Source organism: Mytilus californianus, unplaced genomic scaffold, assembly GCF_021869535.1.
Source record: "Mytilus californianus isolate M0D057914Y unplaced genomic scaffold, xbMytCali1.0.p SCAF_11, whole genome shotgun sequence".
NCBI lineage: Eukaryota > Metazoa > Mollusca > Bivalvia > Mytilida > Mytilidae > Mytilus > Mytilus californianus.
The window spans coordinates 11,254,451-11,274,688 of NW_026262593.1; the positions used below are offsets into that span (position 1 = coordinate 11,254,451).

Consider the following 20,238-nt stretch of genomic DNA (forward strand, 5'->3'; position numbering starts at 1 on the left):
ATAAGCACTTGCCAAGCATATCAACATCGGTTTTTACGCTTATAAAATAACAAACGCAAAACTTAAGACGATCTACGTACCCTCACACATTTTCCCATGTTTTGCAAAATTGAATCCATCCATGCAGAAACAATAGTATGATCCATCAAGATTTTTACAGCATTGATTGCATTCACCATTATTTTTCATTCATTTATGTCTTAAACAAACATTAAAACATCATGTCTGAAATATGTTCGTCCCAAGTCAGGAACCTGTAAGTCAGTTGTTGTTTTTTTGTTTCTGTATAGCATATTTGTTGTTCGTTTATTGTTTTTTATAGTTCGTTCTTGTGTTTAACCCCGCCACATTCTGTATGTGCCTGTCCCAAGTCAGGAGCCTGTAATTCAGTAGTTGTCGTTTATCGCTGTTTATCATGTTTGTTTTTCGTTCATTATTTTGTACATAAATCAGGCCGTTAGTTTTCTTGCTTGAATAGTTTTACATTTGTCAATTCGGGGTCTTTTATAGCTGACTATGTGGTATGGGATTTCCTCATTGCTGAAGGCCGTACGGTGACTTATAGTTGTTAATTTCTGTGTCATTTGGTCTCCTGTGGAGAGTTGTCTCATTGGCAATCAAACCACATCCTGTTATTTTTATATCTGATTGAATACAACTATTTGAGTATGATCCGTCACATATTATCAACAAAAAGTAAAATAAACAGTTATTGTAGGACATTGCAGTATCATCATCTTCCGATGCAAAATATGTTTTGTTTCTGTTTTACGTAATCCGGTACTTTCTAAATACCGACATGATTCAAATATTGAAAAAATTTGAATTTTTAATTTTCTCTTCATAGAGAAAAGAAATAAACATCGGTTTGATGAGGATTTTGAAAAAAAAGTCTTCATTATTAATTAGATAACAACTATCTCGAACTGTTTTGATTAAAGCGCTATTGATGAAACGCGCGTCTGGCGTACCAAAATATTAGCCTGGTATGTCTCGTTAGTTTTTGTATAAAAAAGCTGATTGTAATTTTTTCAACTAAAAAAAAAAGATAATGATCGTGATAACAGTACCTTGTCTTGTGTTCAATTCTACTCTATACTAGATTGAATACTACTAATTGTATAGTAATGAAATAACATGTGAATTTTGGAATATGTTGACTGTTCTAAATCATTATGACCATGATAACTTTCTTCAATAACATACCTACGCAAGTTTTGCCATCGCTTGCCAAATAAAATCCATTTCTGCAATTGCACTGATAAGATCCCAATGAGTTCCTACATATGTGAGAACATCCACCATTGATCACTAAACACTCATTAATGTCTAAAATTCAAATTTATTTTTGTTAGTCTAGTTCTGTTTTGAATGATGGAAAACATTCAAATAATAATAATAATAATAATAATAATATTAATGATGATGATGATAATAATAAAAATATAATAATAAGGATTGTAATAATAATAATAATAATAATAATAATAATAATATTTAAAACAAATGGGTAATCACCGATTTAATTTTTGCTCTTTGATTGCCACATACTTTAATTGCATTCCCAAATTCGAGAGCCTGTAGCACAGTGGCTGCCATTGGTTCATGTCTGTCATATTTGTTTCTCGTAAACAGTTTTTTTTTTCGTTTGAATTATTCATATTTTTCATGTCGGAGCCTTTTATAGCCGGCTATATGGTATCGGTCATTGTTGAAGGCCGTACAGTGACCTGTAATCACTAACTACCACTTTATTTTAATTCTGGTGAATAATTGTCTCATATGCAATCATATCACATCTCCTCATTTTGTTTAAAGGAAATATACTATCAACAGAAAATCTAAAATTTTTAAACATGACGTAGGTTATGTAGCTATTTACAACAGAGACTGCAAAGATATGCTTCAAATAAAAATATGGAACGTCATGTTTGAAAATTTTAGAATTGTACAAGCGTCTCTATGATGTTCAGTTTTGACTGTTTTATTGTATAAATTTCAAGATTGTTATAGTTTTATAATCAGACTAGATTGATATGATTCATTTTACATCGTGATCATACTGATGAAGGATATCTGTTATCCGAAATATTTAACACTTTTTCATTTTATTATTATCTTTTGGTGATGTTGTACCCTTTTAGACTTGTTATATATTATATTTTGTTGTGAACTATATGATCCATCGCCCCGTAAGACTTATCGTTGGCTATTATTCAGTCATTTAATATGTAGCTATATATAGGTACATTTCTATTGATTGATTGATTAAATGATTGTTGACTGTTTAACGTTCAATGGGATATATATTTTGCAAATTAATAAGATATAAATATATCCGGCTTTATATCATACAGACAAGATGGGTTGGTCTGGTAACGTTTAATTTCGAAAAGAGCAAAGTAATAGTCTTCTAGAAGAAATGTCACCCTACTCAAACATTATTCCTCAGTGTTTCTCTTTACTACTAGATGGCCCTTTCTTGGCAAACAAAACTGCAAATGCTAAAATCAAAAACTCTTTGGCTTGACCAAGAGGAGATCAAATCCCCAATATAACGCTCTTGATGCGACCAAGCTACCCCAACACAACCGAGAAGTTAGGTATTTTTATATAATACAAGTGATTAGACTAACTGATTCATGAGTTATTTAAGAAATAATTTATGCAAGCCATAGATTTAGTTGATATTTTTACATGGCCTGGACAGATGTATACAAATCCTGAGTGTATGGTGAAGGATAAAATTAACGAATATTTTACAAGAATGATTTTTCGACAAAAGGTCTCGTTATCTTTTAAAAGAATTTAAGGAACAGCATTAAAATTAAACAGGTCGTCTTGATTGGTGTACATACACACGGTATTCTCGAGGTATTCCCAATAGATGTTTTTATTGGAATATATAGTCAAATAGTGAGCTACATTCAAAAGTGTTTTTGTTAATATTTCTTGCTTGGCACATATGGCAAAATCATAGGTACTTTATTCATATGATTTGCACCACGTGACTTTGGTCCTTTTGATTAATAAATTACTTCCCTTTGTTTTAGATTGAAAATACTATTTGCGGATACTAGTAATCTAGTATTTTTCCGTCTTGGATCTGAAACTAACGTGTCTGTAAATCATTCTTTTGGCGGATATAAATAAATGTGTTGTTAATTCACAATTTTTCGTTACTTTATATAGCAATTAACCTTCGGTTACGCTTCTGATTTTCAAACCGAAAAGGCCGAAACTTTTGAAAGGAGACAATGTTCATTTGTACACAAACAGAATGCAAAAAACAGGTACAATTCACCTATATGCGAACAAATTGTTGATGCGACTTACGAATTGGCACATTTGCATTTTTTTAAGGGGCATGTATAATCCTATTGTTATGGCTGTCCTCATGATAAGGCAATATTACAAAGTCTATCCGAATCACTTTTCAAAGAATTCCGCTAACATCGGTGCTAGGGGCCGTCTTAAATTTGCAGTGAGGTGATAGTTTTTTACCGATACGATATATATGTGCTTTAACCAACGACAGACATGTCTCTGCGATCTTAGATCTTTACATACCAGAATAGCTGTCTGATTTGTAACTTTATCGAGTGTGTCGTATTCCTGATTGTGAAATTATGCCGGATTATGAATTTGTAAATTAAAACAGCAGATGCAAGAACCCAATAGCACTCCGTTTGAAGTTCATTCGATTTCCTCACATTTTTGTATTTTATTTCTTTGTTATATTCTAAATGGATCGACGAGATTTGATTATCATTAAACGAGTTTTGTCTATAATTCAACAAATGGGGGATTTCGTGGCCGAGTGGTCTAAGTAGTTCATCTATAGTAATCACAAGAGTGTCAACACCGAAATTCGTCTACACAAGAACCCCAAGTGATGCTCGAATCAAAACATTTGAAACAACAAATCAGTTACGACTTGCAGAGTATTAAAATCTTAGATCATTTTACGGAAGTAATCACGAGTTAGTTGACCGTTTCACAGATTACGGCGGAAATGTTCCAAATGTCGTTACCACAATCCTGTCCTATTTTATGCGAATGTAATATAATTAGACTTATCACTTACTTTATGCTTACACGAGTAACACGACGGGTGTTACATGTAGAACAGGATATGCCTTCGCTTCCGAGGCACATGAGATCATCCCTAGTTTTTGGTGGGGTTCGTGTTGCTCAGTTTTTAATCATCTATGTTGTGTTTTGTAAACTGTTGTTTCCACTCCTCCTTAAAGCCAAAAATTTCAAAAGTTGGCCCAAATCTGTTTAAGGCCGTATACGCCAAGGGTTAGTAAAACCTTAGTTTTTAATTATTTTAAGGCCGGTTTAATAAACCCTCGAATACTAATACAAATTTGAAGGGAAACGAAAACCTAATATGAAAAGTGAATTCACTAAATCTATCCATCTTTGAAGATTGTGTTTTACCCTCTAAGTGTTTTTTTTTAAGGGGGGTTATTTTTGTAACTTGTTGCAATCCCATTATCGTATACCCTACATCTTCTTACATTCATACTTATGAAATAGATATTCATGATACATCTTGTACCTGTACATGTTGCACCATCGCTGTTCAATGTGTATCCAGATTCACAAGAGCATGTAAATGATCCATGCGTATTAATACAATTCTGCTGGCAGTTATCTGTTCCTGTCTGGCATTCGTTAATATCTATTAATACATAGATAAAGCATCAATGAAAGGCAAACAAATGTACAACTTAAGGTAAAAAGTTAATTAACACAACATTATATATCACTTTATTTCTTCCTGTTACTTGTCAAATATATGAGGGGTCAGTAGGTGAACTGATGCATGGCAAAATATCAATCCCAATATAATTTGACCTCATTTCCCATTGACAGTCTAAATTTCCGGCCTTTCATCTCGGTCGACCGCTACCTTGCTGAACCTGCCTATTGTGTTTATTGATAATAGTAATTAGTTCTCGTCCTGAAGATCCGTGTAAAGTTTGACACTGGACGTTCAGAAAACAACAATCAATCAACAATCTATACTCCAAAATTGATGCAAACATGCGCGCTGATTTTATGGCCCATACATATTCACCAGTTTATCTAGTTTTTAAAATAAAATTCAGCACATAAAATTCTTTCAAATATAGTGTGTATAGTTTCTGTTGTTGACTGGAATATATACCTGAGCATTGTGATCCTCCAAATCCCGGGGCACACACACAAGCGTTTGGCGATGAACAGGTTCCTCCGTTTGGGCAAGAAGTAGTCCCATAACATAATACTGTATAGAAAGACAGGGACTACGATTTGATCATTCATACACATGATTCATAAACTTATACATATGTATATGAGTGTTTTTCCTTCAAAATATACAATGGTTAGAAAATTTGAACGATGAATGAGTTGCATTTGGATGTGAGAGGAACATACAATTGCCAACCTTATACGTCATTTGGTCTCTGGTGGAGAGTTGTCTCGTTGGCAATGATACCACATCTTCTTATTTTTATATACAATATATATTTTTACATATATATCTCGGGCACAAAAACACAAGAAACACATGTTAAAAAAAAAAATACGATATCACTTTTCAAATTCTTTGATGATTAATTTTCCTCGTCTTTATGTTTTACCACCGGCAGTGGCGTACCTTTAATTGAGTCTAACAGAACATTTTTAAAAGGATAGTTTAATCAAATGAGTATTTCCAAAAATGTTTAAAAGTATTACGTACAAAGTGAATGCCGATGGACTGTAAAATCAATAATATTTATAAAAGCGTCGAACAATATCAATTTTTCGCTTGAAATTTCCATTTCTCAAAAATTCCTCCACAGAGTTGTGTTTAAAATGTATATTTTAATGTGTGTAAAAGAATGTAAATATTAGCGGTCAATTTATTCGTTTTTGGTTTCGATTTGTGTTCGATTTTTAACGTTTGCACCTGCTTTCGACTAAAATCGCAATTTGTGAACACTAAAATCGGGTACTGTTTAGCTAAGTGAAAGGAAAATCGTATCGTGTGAACAAGACGCTGTACGATTTACCTGGGCGATGATATCAAATCGAATTGAAAATACGGTGACCCCATTTTACTTTCTTATCATTAATCAATTGAAATATAAAATCCAACATTCTGTGGAGGATTTTTCGGGAAAACACAATTGAAAGTGAAGACAATTCATATGTGTCGCTACTTTTTACAAACATTTTATATATTTATAGACCTTTTTCACAAATTGTTAACAAAACAAAGTGATCGTTAAGTCATTGAAATAAACAAATCATCTTCAGTTAATACATAACATACAAAAGATTTTAGAGTTGATGATGATATAGTAATTAAAATACCCCTGACTTAAACATGCAAGAGTGTACTTTTTGTTACCTTGTAAACAAAACGATCCAGTATAACCGGAGCAACAAAACGAATTATAGCAAGTACCGTAATACGTTGTGCTGCTCGTCCTGTACAAATTAAAAGTATTTGAATTCGTAAGAAATAAGTGCATAGTATTGGAACAATTTTTCACAGACAAAGATGTGCAAAATACACAAAGAAACTAAAAATCATTATTTTATGAAATTTATTGTTATGGAATCTTGTGATTTTTTCCTGTTAAAGTTTGTTTTTAAAATAGTTCCGTGCAATCAGTATTAATTACATAAAAGGTCAATAGTTATTTAATAAACATTGTCACTATAATCTAATGTAAGATTTTAAATATCGAAAAATATTGGATACGCGCTTTCGGAAATAAATTTGTTGTTCGTTTACTCGTTAATTATTGTCAATCCTCGAATGTTTGGTTAATTCATTTTCATTACTTATACAAGAAATATAAAAAAATATCAAAACATTAAAATGAGAAAACATCCTATTCTTAGAACCTCGTATATAATAAAAGAGAGTAAAATTTACGCAAAAGGTATGACCAATTTCTCCTGTATTTGTTTCACTGTTAAAAATTAATTAGAAGCAATTTTGCATATCTTCATAGAAACAAAATGTTAGCAATTCCAACTCATTTAAGGGACAGTACACAAAGTGTGATGTTTTGTAAATAGTTTTTCCTTTTTTCTTTGTTTCTTTTGTTTCGCTTTTGCTGGCATATTGCAGACACACTGTCTTTTTTCAATAAAAATATTGGTAGTCCTTTGATAGAGTGCTCTCCTCGTTTTTGCGGTGTTGATTGCCACTTGAGTGAACCAGTGTATGTAATTGAAATATATTTAGCGAAGACTCTGAGTCAGAACAATGTGTCATATATGATATTTGCGCATGGACGTAAATCTGAAATATATTTTTTTTCTTATTTGCGTTTTATTGTTACCACATTGACATTTTCAAAATTTAAACTTGGAACCGAACAGTGTAAGAACTAAATTGAATGGTTCCAGGTTTTTTTAACAATAAAGTAATATTTCGAACAATTTTCATACCTGTAGCGTGAACATCTAGCCGTATTGAGCCATCCACACTTGACATAGTATTTTGATGAAAGATACTTTACATTACTGCATTCATAAGACGAGTAACAAACTCCTGTCTCTGCAATTCTAAATATCAACCGCTTTATTAATAAGATAAAGAAAAACAAAATCATAATCTCATTTAGAAAAAATGTGATACCTATAGCTAATTAAATGGGTATTTCAAAAGTCAGAATGCGATTAGTAACAACAAACAAAAGAACTATGTCAATTGGACCTGCTTTGATACGATAACTGCACTTGAATTTTTACTAAAAAACATTTTTGTTCCGTATATCGTCAAATTATCGGAATTCTAATGGAACTGATTGCTTATTGCGGAACTCTTTCTGTATTGTTACCAGTTACAATTTATGACTAAAATCAGCAAAGACCTATCGAAACAACATCTGATACAAAAATTGAATAACACTTTTTCATATTTGAATGATATATGATATATATAAACCCCCAGTTTTTGGTGGGGTTCGTGTTGCTTAGTCTTTATTTTTCTATGATGTGTCATCTGTTCTATTATTTGTCTTTTTGTCTTTTTATTTTTGGCCATGGCGTTGTCAGTTTGTTTTCGATCTGTGAGTTTGACTGTCCCTCTGGTATCTTTCGTCCCTCTTTTGGCTCTCAATAATGACGACTTCAGGATGTACACTAAACAGATTTATCCTGCTGAACTGACTTTAGATAAAGCTAATACTAACGATGAACACTGTCCTTTCCTGGATCTGGATACCTTTATCTTTAACGGGAAGCTTAATACACTAAAATTTACGATAAAAGTGATGATTTTTCATTTCCTATTGTTAATTATCCATTCTAATGTGGTGACGTTCCCTTGGCACCATCTTATGTATGTAACAACGTATTCGATTTTGACGAAATAAATCTCTGTATTACTGTAACATTATTACAACGGGATTTTCGAAATTACAAACTTGTCTAAACATTCACTAAATTTTATCAACGGTACAAGGACGTTATTCGTAAATATAAATCAACGTGCAGACATCTTATACGTTCAGGTATTTCACATCCCATCTTTTATGGTAATACAAAGCATAAAAAATCACCTTAAATACTTACTAAATCTTTAAACAGACTAATTAAGAAGTGATATAGTTACGATATTGAGATAGATGGCATTTTACTGTGCGTATTGCTGTGTATTGGTATGTTCTACATTGGCTACAGGTACAGGGGGAGGTTTGAGATCTCACAAAACATGTTTAACCCCGCCGCATTTTTGTGCCTGTCCCAAATATGGAAACTCTGGCCTTTGTTAGTCTTGTATGTTTTTTTTTAGTTTGGCTCATTTATATATTTCGGAGTTAAGTATGACGGTCCATTTTCGCTGACCTAGTGTACATTATTGTTTAGGGGCTTGCTGAAGCCCGCCCCAGGGTACGAGATTTTCTTGCTGTGTTAAATAGCCATTGGTTGCCTTGGGCTGTTTTTTGCTCTTTGGTCGGGTTGTGATTTCTTTGACACAGCCCTGTTTCCATTCTCAATTTTATAATAACAATTTTACAATAGACTTAAAGATAAAAAAAAAATGTGAATTACACTTATATAGTTTCTTAGTTTGACAGCTTTGTTTGAAGAAAGTGTTGGTAAACCAGCTTTACAATATAACCGATTCTTCTACATTGTTTACATCAAATCGGAGAAGTAGTAGGTTGCTTTGTTAGTATAACTTTTATAATGTGTCTTGAGAGTTTTTGGTCTTCTGACCATGACTGGTGATGTCGGATTCTTTTTTCAAATTTGGATGGTTTTTAAACTACAAAAAAAAAAATAGTCCCGATTTCCTTTTTGTTTTATAAACCAATTTGAGTTGACGCTAATATACATGGTCAATCAATCTGCAGATATAGTATCTAAAAGGAAAGATTACCTACTGGTACAATCATTTAAAGTACAGTTTTTGACCTAATTATATAATCATTCGTAACACATTGTTTAAATGGATATGAAAACGCAACAATGGGAATGTGTTACTAATATATTGAGCCATGTGTAAACTTAAATATAAAATTGAATATAGTTAATAGAATTTGTCAATTGTTGCCGCCTTTTGGAAATTAATCTTTCTTCCTCATACCAATCTTATATTATAATAACGTCATCACCTTGTATTGTTCATGCGTTGTTCATGCATTTACGTATAGGTTTTGTACTTCATTTCGTTTGAAAACACTAGTTTGATACAAATTTCACAAAATTTTTGTTCTTCCAATACTTATAATCAAATTCTAAATCAATAAAGGTAAAGACTTGTTTGAAATTATTCTTTATTGTAATAAATAGATTTCAATCTTTGTATTTGAAATCGTATCACTATTAAAACAAGCAATTGATAAGACTTTCGTCATAAGCTATATCTTTATTTAACTAAATAGTTTCAAACTGTTCTAAGGAGTTCATGATTGCGTTGGATAAAAACCGCAATATCTATACGTGTGCATGGAAAACAAATTTCTTGGTAGAGGGGTCTAAATACAGCACAGACAACATTTTCCTAAAGACCAAAAAAGTGAAAAAGTATATTTTAACAAAACGCATTTGACTAGCAGGTCGAACAACGGATGTTCTTAAACCCTACTGACTGCCATGGCGATTGCCAAATAAACGGATCACCAGGTGTAACACAATGGATCTTAATTATTAATTAAATACCAAACAGAAAACATTAAACTTGCGGAAAAGATGGTTTACCTGAGGTGCAAAAATTGGTACACCATATCCGGATTTTGACAATTAATGTCTCTTCATTGATGTTAGGAATGGAAACGGTATTTGGAAGGCCATATAATTTACCTCAATTTAGGATTGACTCTTGAATCTTGAATCGTCGACATAGGATGAACGGATTATATAAATCCGAAGGCAAATATAATACAAGGCCAAACGAAAAAATATAAATAAGTCTAAATGAAAACATCATTCAAACCTATGATTGCGTTTGATAAAAACCGCAATTTTTATACGTGTGAATGCAAAACAAATTTCTTGGTAGAGGGGTCTAAATAGATATATATATATATCTGATAACGGATCATTTCTTTCTAAAGTTGGACAAATTTAGATGTTGTCAAAATACGAACACGATTGGGCGTTAATTAGGAAGACTTCTTGTATCGTCATTCATCAACTAGACATGTTTGAGGGATTGGAAACGTTAGGGGATGGACACGTTTCAGGATGTAGCATATATTTGAAGTTATTGATGACAAATATGTCCCTTTACCATTACAAAGCTTGGTTTGTATTATGTTTTTTTTTTCGTTTATTGTGCATTCTACATATGTGTTTTTATAAATCGTCTAATGTTGTTTCCTTCTATTATAATGCAGTTAAATCCACGAATAATCTCAAACGTAGCAAAATCTGTAAAGATCAAGTGCACATTTGAAATTATCTCTTTCTGTTGAAATATCGACAACAATAGTTCAAAGATATTAAAATCTATCATAGTTAATGTGTTTCCCTTGGTTTTAGTTTGTAACCCGGATTTGTTTTCTCTCAATCGATTTATGGCTTTTAAACAGCGGTATACTACTGTTGCCTTTATTTACCATGTACGCGTTTCACAGATACTGATTATTTATTACTGTTTGTTTGTTTTTATATTTAAAATAGCTCCAATTCACATTTGGACTTCAAACTATTTCTGCAATTTTGCTAAATCTTCATTTGGATTTTCTTGTTCTTAATCAGTATTTTTCGGGAATTATACCAAGAAAACATCGGTATTTATAGCCTTGGATAGTCTTTTTTCTTCTTCTTTGGACTTTGAACCGCAGAAAGTCAACATCTTTTATAAATAGTATCAATAGATAGATTTTGCTATCGATGTTAATGAAGTCATGGAGGACATATTAGCGCTAAAAGTTTAAAGATGTTCTGGCGTCTTAAAATTGACATGTTTTGGCAGATAATTAATGTCGGACACATTTTGGATAGGGGAAATTCGAACATGGCTTGGCGATATACGATTTCGTGAACACGTTTGCAGGATTGGACACGTTTTGGAGTATCGAAACGTATGATAGTGGTACATCAATATTTACGAGACATGTCAAAACAAATGATATTTTATTGTAACATTATTATATTTACCTTTCATCTAAATATTAAAACAGTAGTTTTCAAATCGTAATGAATAAAAATACATTTACCTTATATAAGAAATGATACTCATCAGTAGAATTAGAAAGATATCGACCATATTGATAGAAAAATGTGATCGTCGATAGAATTAACCATACACTCGGAAATCAATACCATACTATTGAAAAGTAGTTTGACTAAAACATAAATAACCTGTGCTCTAACTTACGATTAGATATTTTATTGGTTTTTGTATTTCAAGATGTTTATATACTCAACAATATATTTTATCTTGACAAGAAAATATCTTTGAACTGATTGTTGAATTACATGTACCACTTTCGATTATTAAGAAATCTGGTAAATCAATATATTTGAAGTGTGATAAGACATCGGGGTTTTCCGTTTTTACTTCCCTATCTGAGGTAAAAGACATACACAAGGATACCACGAATATACTCGTTTGTGGGATGAACAGAGGTTTAAAGTTACATAGACCATACCACTCTCCATACACAAGGCACTAGGTTCTAATATTCCAATTCTGAGTAGACATGGTTTCCTATTGATACATCCTGTCAGAGACAGACGGACGTAATTATTTAGTCTTTCAGTCAATGTTCAGACTTTTCTACTTCGGGAAATCGAGTACTGTTCAGACAATTTGCTTGCAGTCTATTTAACACTTTCCAGTAGCCTTCAACAATTTAGTATGATGCTGCTGTGTACTGTATATAACAACTACCTAAAAATCTGAACATAGGTTGCAAAGATCTTATTTGACTGCAAGCGAATTGTCTGAACAGTACTAAATTTACCTCATCAGATCAATCTGAAAGTTGAGTGAAAGTCTGAAATAACTTACCTGCTTATTGTTCAGTCTTTTAAGAGCTGTTCAGGTAAACATAGATATAAGAAGATGTGGTATGAGTGCCAATGAGACAACTCTCCATCCGAGTCACAATTTGTAAAAGTAAACCATTATAGATCAAAGTACGGCCTTCAACACGGAGTCTTGTCTCACACCGAACAAGAGGCTATAAAGGGCCCTAAAAATTACTAGTGTAAAACCATTCAAATAAGAAAACCAACGGTCTAATCTATATAAAAAACGAGAAACGAGAAACAATTATGAACCACATCAACAGACGACAACCACTGAACATCAGGTTCCTGACTTGGGACAGGTGCAAACAAATGCAGCGGGTTTAAACGTTTTAAAAGGCGCTAACCTTCACCCTACATGAAACAATAGTGTAACATCACAACATAGAAAGACACACTATAAAGTATCAATTAAAATGGCTTAACTCAATCAAACGACATATTAACACAAACAAGTGAATATACACTGAACGAATAAATGTGATCTATGACACAATTTAAATACAAAATTAATAAAACAAGGGGGTTAGATGTTTAAAAATATCAGAAAGACAAGCATAACCTTGGACAAAATGCCGCCAAATAAAATAACGTTCACAGTTAAATAAAAATAACTTTTTTGTAAGGTATACATGGAGTACGGAAATAATTTTTACAAAATAAATAAATTTGTTGTTCCTAGTACGAGAACAAAAATGAAAATTTATCGTCATACTTAACATTTATCAAAGGTGGTATATATCAAAAATAGTGAGGCTAGATATAAAACTGAATAAGTAAACATTAAATAACAAAAATACATTACAAATTGTATCAACAGGTCAAATTAACACGAAAGTACGAGAGTACTCGCAGTTACTGAAAGCTAGTTAAAAGCCAAAAACAGTTAATAATAAAAAATCATGCATCAGAGACTAAAATTAACTAAAACACATCCCAGGGATTTAGTGTTTAACCGTTTCAGATCAATATTGAATTTGTAGTGATATACTTTTGTTTCTCAGTGGCGGTCAAAACTTACCACAACACGGTGGATAGAACGAGTGAAGCGGGATCTCCTCACACAATATTCTATGAGCTGTACTGCTTACGAAAAAAGCTATTATTGTATTACACTTAAGAGCACCCGATTTAACCTATGTTTACGGAAGGAAGCGTGATGTTCATTCTTTAGTTTTCAATGATTGTTTTTAAAGCTTTTGTCGTTTGTTTTTTTTTTATTTGCCATTGTATTGTCAGTTACTCTTCGACTAGTGATTTGTCATTGTGCCTTAGATACCTTCTGTCTCTTTTCAATAAGTATCATTAAGACTTATTTGTATTTTGCAATTTGCCAATTAAGTATCATATTGATTTGTTTGATATCTTTACCCTAAATCATCCTTTATTCTTTATATATTTTTTCTAAATAACTTTGTATATATCCTTTAATTTATATCATTGACAATTAAAGGGGCATTAGCTACGAGATATATAAAAAAATATAATATGATTTTTTTTTGTTCAATCATTAATGAAAGTGAAATAGTGAAATAATAATTTGCTTTTAGCAGCCAGTTTGGTTCAATTTTGTAAAAATCAGCTAAAAACATCGCTAATGAAATATTCACTTGCAAGTGAATATTTCGACCTCATTGAATCCGTATTCATGTGACCTTCAATTTAACCCCTTAGCTTTAGACGGGTTACGCATGAATATGGCGTGTTCAGTTCTTAAAAGGTAAAGGATGTCAACATTGAAAGTGAAACAAGGGTAAACCATTTGTTTGAGTGATTCGATCCACAAAAACTCATTCTTGTACAGGTAAAAGCGAGGATTTAATATATATATTTAACCTATAATATGAAATCAAACAGACCTAGAAAAATCCAATTGCACGAGCTCACTATCTATTTATATCTATATTTATTTTTATAAATGGTTATATGACCGTCGGCAGTCTTCGGAGGTCATCTCTATGGTTAATTAAATGGCGTCTAGACCAAAATACACACGAAATGCTGATACATTTTATCGAGCCCATGCATTGTAAATTGTTTATTTTAGACTTTTTATAATTTGGATATACGTTTAAGTATGTTATAAATCAAATATGAGAACTAGAGTCAAATCGGTAAACATTAATTTGACAGCTATGCCCCTTTAAGGATTTGTATTTACTTTTCATTGTTGTTGCAATTATAATAAAAAAAAGAATACTGTCCTTTAGATTTTCTTTATATTGTCTATTTGTACGCAAGACTTCCCTGCTAATTAATCATTATGTACTATCTAACACGTGGTGCAAAGCAGGTTCTGTTATACTTTCGTACTTAACAAATGATACTGTTAAAGGTCACATCAATGAAAAACAAGTTTTCTGTTTCTTTTGTTTTGAAATCTGGATCATAAAGATTGAACCTGAATTAAAGAGCAATAGATTGTATCAGAGGTGAGGAACCTGCTACTTGTATAAAGTTTACTTTCGTCATTATAAAGTGTTAAACAGGCTATTTTATAGAAAAAACTAGACAAAGTGATGCCCCGCACTCCACACTGAAGTAACTGTATCATAACAAAATCAATGTAGGACTTTCTTTGAGATATTATTGTGTCTGGGAGACACAAATGATGCCCCTGCAGGTGGAAAGTATTTCAAAATACAACAAAGTTCAACTATCTCCCTAAAGAGAAAACATTAACAAAAATCAAAACCCTGACCACATGCACACCTTCAATATATGTACAAACACCCAGCAAAGTGAAAACTTCCTAGCATTTAAACTGTAGGAGGAGTTTTGTAGAATAACTTTATACCCATAATGGGACGGACGGACGGACGGACAGGGGTAAAACAATATCCCCCCCCCCCCCCCCCCCCCCAACTTTTAGTTGCGAGGGCATAAACACAATATTTGACATGTGTACTTGATTGATTCTTTCATGTGAAATGAGTACTGCAATCGTGTATGAGGAAATGTTCGCGGTGTTTTTTGCGGTATTCGGTATATTTATGGTAGCATTTTAACGAGAAACGTACTCTAACGTGAAAATTTCACTGCTCATTTGAATGTGATATACAATGCAATCACACACGAATAATTAACACGACGAACATTTAAGTGACACTTCTAATGGTATATATTCAAATTTTTACTACGAGTTTGAAATAAATGTAATAAGCATTATCAACGTAGTAAAATTTGACGCAATTTGCTCTGTTTGGAGAGGTTTATGGACTTACCAGTGTTACGAATGGTTGAAGCAAAATTTCAAGAAAAATACATAACTAGAGGCTCTCAAGAGCCTGTGTAGCTCACCTCTGATGAGCTGCAATTAAGTGATAAAGTCGACGAATAGTTGGTTATTTTCATATTTGTATATAGTATTTGATGTTCAGAATCTCCAACAATCGGCAATTTCCATCTAATCACGCTATTTTACAATTGATTTATACTTTTTGTAATGCAAAGATACCCAAACGCTATATGTCCAAGTATAAGCCTGTAAAAAAAAAATTTTTATATGAAAGTTGCATATCCAAATAGGGTAGACTGTGTCCGTTTTTCTAGATTTTTGATAAAAGTTGCCAAAGTATCTCAATAATATTTTTTTTCAAACGTTTAAATCTTTAAAACGCTCCTGATGAACTATTTTAAAATTCTTTTTATTTCCAGAATACATTTCGTGGACTGTTTGTAGATATAAGAAGATGTGGTATGAGTGCCAATGAGACAACTCTTCATCCAAGACACAATTTATAAAAGTAAACTATAATAGTATTTGTGTATGGATGTGCAGCCGGTTCGTTATTCATTATTCGATATTCAATATCCAACCGGCTGCTAGCAGTCGGTTCGATATTCAAATCTTCTAGGTTGAATATAATAAAAAAAATTAAACATTTGATAACATTCAAAGCATGAAAGTTATTACTTTATAGTAGTAAAAATTAAAAGACACAGGAAATCTTTTTTGTGACTATTTCAAGTTATCGTAAATTCTCAAATATAAACCCTTATGTAAATCGTATATTTCTCTTTATGGCCTATAGATTTTTATCAGTAGAATATAATCACGAATTAACATTAGAAAAATGATATTTAAAAAAACAAAAAGAAACGACCCCTCTGTTAACACTTAAAAATATAAATAGAAACAACTATGGAAAACCAAAAAAAAAGAAATTTTCGAATGACTAAATATTCAGCTATATCCAGGAACGAGGGCCAAGGGGTTTGTTAGATCTTCCTGATCTCTCAATCTTTATAATATTATGCATATAATTGGTTTATATATAGATATAGATGACATCAAAAGGAATTTGGGTAAACTGTTCGTCTTCAAAGTTTATGGAGGGCTCAACGTGCCAGTTTGATATTTAAATTTTATAGTGAAAACCTACCGGAGACTGCTGAAAAAACAGGTAGACCCCCCTGGTCTTTCAATATCCACGAAATTGAATACTATTGTGGACTTTGTATATATAAAGATGCTATTAAAAGAATTTTCGACAATTTTTAGCTGAAAAGTGATATTTTAAGCCCTCCGTAGATATCGAAGATGACATTATTCTGCTGAAAAAACAGGTAGACCCCCCTGGTCTTTCAATATCCACGAAATTGAATACTATTGTGGACTTTGTATATATAAAGATGCTATTAAAAGGATTTTCGACAATTTTTAGCTGAAAAGTGATATTTTAAGCCCTCCGTAGATATCGAAGATGACATTATTCTGGGAAATCCTTTTGCAGCACTGACATTTAAACAGTCTCCGGTAGGTTTTCACTATATATTTTGAATATCAAACTGGCACTTTGAGCCCTCCGTAAACATAGAAGACAAAAAGTTTACCCAACTTCATTTTAGTCACGTTTGTTTCTTTATATTAACTAACTATCTGCATAATATTGGGAAGATTGAGAGATCAGGGGGTCTCACCATCGCCCTGTACCCTTTGTCCTGAATTTTCGACAATTTTTAGCGGAAAAGTAACATTTTAAGCTCTCCGTAGATATCGAAGCTGACATTATTCTGGAAAATCCTTTTGATACAATCTTTATATATACATAGTTTAAGATATCGTCGTTTTATGGACATCGAAAGACCAGGGGGTCTCACTGTCATCTAAGCGGTCTCCGGAAGGTTTTCACTTTTTTGGGGCTTTCCAAAAATATTTCTATTGATATTTCTAAATTTTTCTAGAGTGATCGGTTTTTTTTGTTTTTGTTTTTGTTTTAAGAAATATTATATATAAAAGTACATCTTTGATGTCGTTTTATTGATATAAAATTTTATATTTCATAAAGACAAATATGCAACTTACATAAGGGTTTATATTTGAGGACAACGAGAATTTACGACAGCTTGAAGGGGTCATATAACGATTTCCTGCATATCTTTTCACGTGCACTCCTCTTAACTATGACAATCATGCTTTTAATGTTATCGAATATTCTAATTTTTATGATTTTCAACTAAATTTTAATATCGAACCGACTGCCAGCAGCCGGTTGGATATTGAATATCGAATATCGAATAACGAACCGGTCGCTAACTTCACGTGCATTGTTTGTGTCCAGTATAAATGTCTAATTACATTTTTCATTCAGTTTAACATAGCTTTTGCATGCTTTTTTTCCAGCATATGAAACCTATTATACTATTAAATAATCTGTTATAAATAATAGTTGATATATTATACCTTATTTTTTAACACAGACATCTCTTGCATAAAAAGGTGGCTATTTGAATTTCAATATATTGCCGGTTGTCAAACAACCAGCGGGCTTCGTTTTTTATACATTATTGTAAGGAAGATATTCCAAATCGTTTTGCAAAACTCCGCATGTGTTTATCTTTTGAAAAAAAAGTTATGTATATCATATACCTAAGATTGAAAAATAGCACGGTGACCCTTTCTTAAATGTTTGAAAAAAACATGTGAAAATCTACATTCTGACAAAATATAAGACAATTCTATCTGAAGAAATATATACCAACGATTAATCTTAACGTTATTAGGCGAAATTTAAAAGTGGTAAAATTGTCATTTAAGGACAATGAGGCATATAAGGAGTCCCCTGAAAGTTTTGGTCAAATGAACGGTAGATGTATATATATCAATGAAAACGTTTCTGCTCCATCAGATTTTCTTCATCTAATAACGGTTTACAAGATTATTGAAAATTCTAGCATTTTATCTATATGTTCTATTTAAGTGTGTGTCACTATGTTGGTTGGCAGGCAGGTCCATTGGACACATTCTTTAAACTAATTGAATTTCCCAAGGATAATTGTTGCAAACGTTTGTTCCATAAGTTTAAGAAGAGAAGTTTTTTTTTGTAAAAAATTAACGGCGGAAGGACGCAGAAGGACGAGTACGGACGACGGACGACATATGTGATAAAAATCGCTCAAACTTGCCTTTTTGGCCAGGTGCGATAGAAAGGGTACTAGTACTAAATTTTGATATTTTGCATAGAAATGACTAAGAGCGAAACTTTATTTAAAAATATCCATTGAAAATATTCTAAAAAAAAATAAAATAATGTCAAAACTATGAAATATTTAATATTTGAATACTGTATGTTTGATTATAAACAATATATTCTTGATAAATATCCAAACTACAATTTAAAATATATTGAAACAACTGACATTTCAAAAATGAGTTGAAATAAAACTATTACCTGAAATGCAGGATAACAAGTAGCCGAAGTAAGCACATGCTGGCTTTACTAGAATGTCTCAAGCCTACTACATGCAATGTATTGTGCAGATGAAAAGGGAAGTCTTCCTGGTTTTTTATATGCAAGAGCTATAGATGAGTTAGATAAATATGCTAAACATATGGATACGAAAACGATAATATAAATTACCTACTTTACCGTAAAATAGAATACAAACAAAAGTATAATGCATATACATTTTTACAAAAAAGTAAATTAATTCATATTGCAATGCAATTCATTGAGCGTCAAACTTAAATCTTAATTTTTCATTGCATTGATCAAGATGATAGAAGATGAAATATTAAATACAAGTCTAACTATAAAATTATCTAACATAATGAATGCTTAAAGCATATAACAGTATATACAGTATATACAAAAGAATAATAAAGATTAATAATTCGATCTACATACATGAATTATTTAATGTATATTGACATTTGGACCCATTTAAATCTCCACTCCGTTGGTCGAATGGAAGTTGTTGTAAATAACATAAAATACATCCTTATTATTATCAATTTAGAATCATCTATTAAAGAATTTATTAAAAGAAAAAAAAAATTGGCTTTCAATGCATCACGTTAATACAACAACAGTTATAACCATGTGGAGGATCCCTTATGTCTTGATGTCTTAATACAAATATGACAAACTGAGGATATTGTTGTAGCTTTCCACAAACTAATTGATATCACTTAAAATGTCAAATATTTTATATACAATCCCCAAATAAGCCGTTCAAATGACTACTTGATGCACCAAAACCTCATTATTTTGAAAAGCATCTATTTCAAAACAAAATCGTAAGTCATATTGTAAATATTCTTCAAAGAAACTGTAAGACGTATTTCGAAGAACAAAAGGCAAATTAAAGTCAATATTATTAAACTTTCAAAAGATTCAAAACTTAAAAAAAATGTGACAAGGATTTGGCTGACAGCCACTTGACTATATCTATAGCTAGCTATATGTACATGCTATTGGCTACATGTCACTTACATGTTCAAATAAAGCATCTAAAGAAAAGGTAAAC

General features: G+C 31.9%; 1 protein-coding gene across 1 annotated transcript in view; it reads right to left on the minus strand.

The window, feature by feature from the left end:
• The window catches only part of LOC127719541 (matrilin-2-like), a 199,947-nt gene extending 180,767 nt beyond the window's left edge, over positions 1–19,180 (minus strand). The window contains exon 1 of the mRNA XM_052225756.1: positions 19,161–19,180. The gene's annotated coding sequence lies outside the window, so the exon portion shown is untranslated. The remainder of the gene's footprint in view (positions 1–19,160) is intronic.
• Between the last annotated feature and the right edge of the window lie 1,058 nt (positions 19,181–20,238).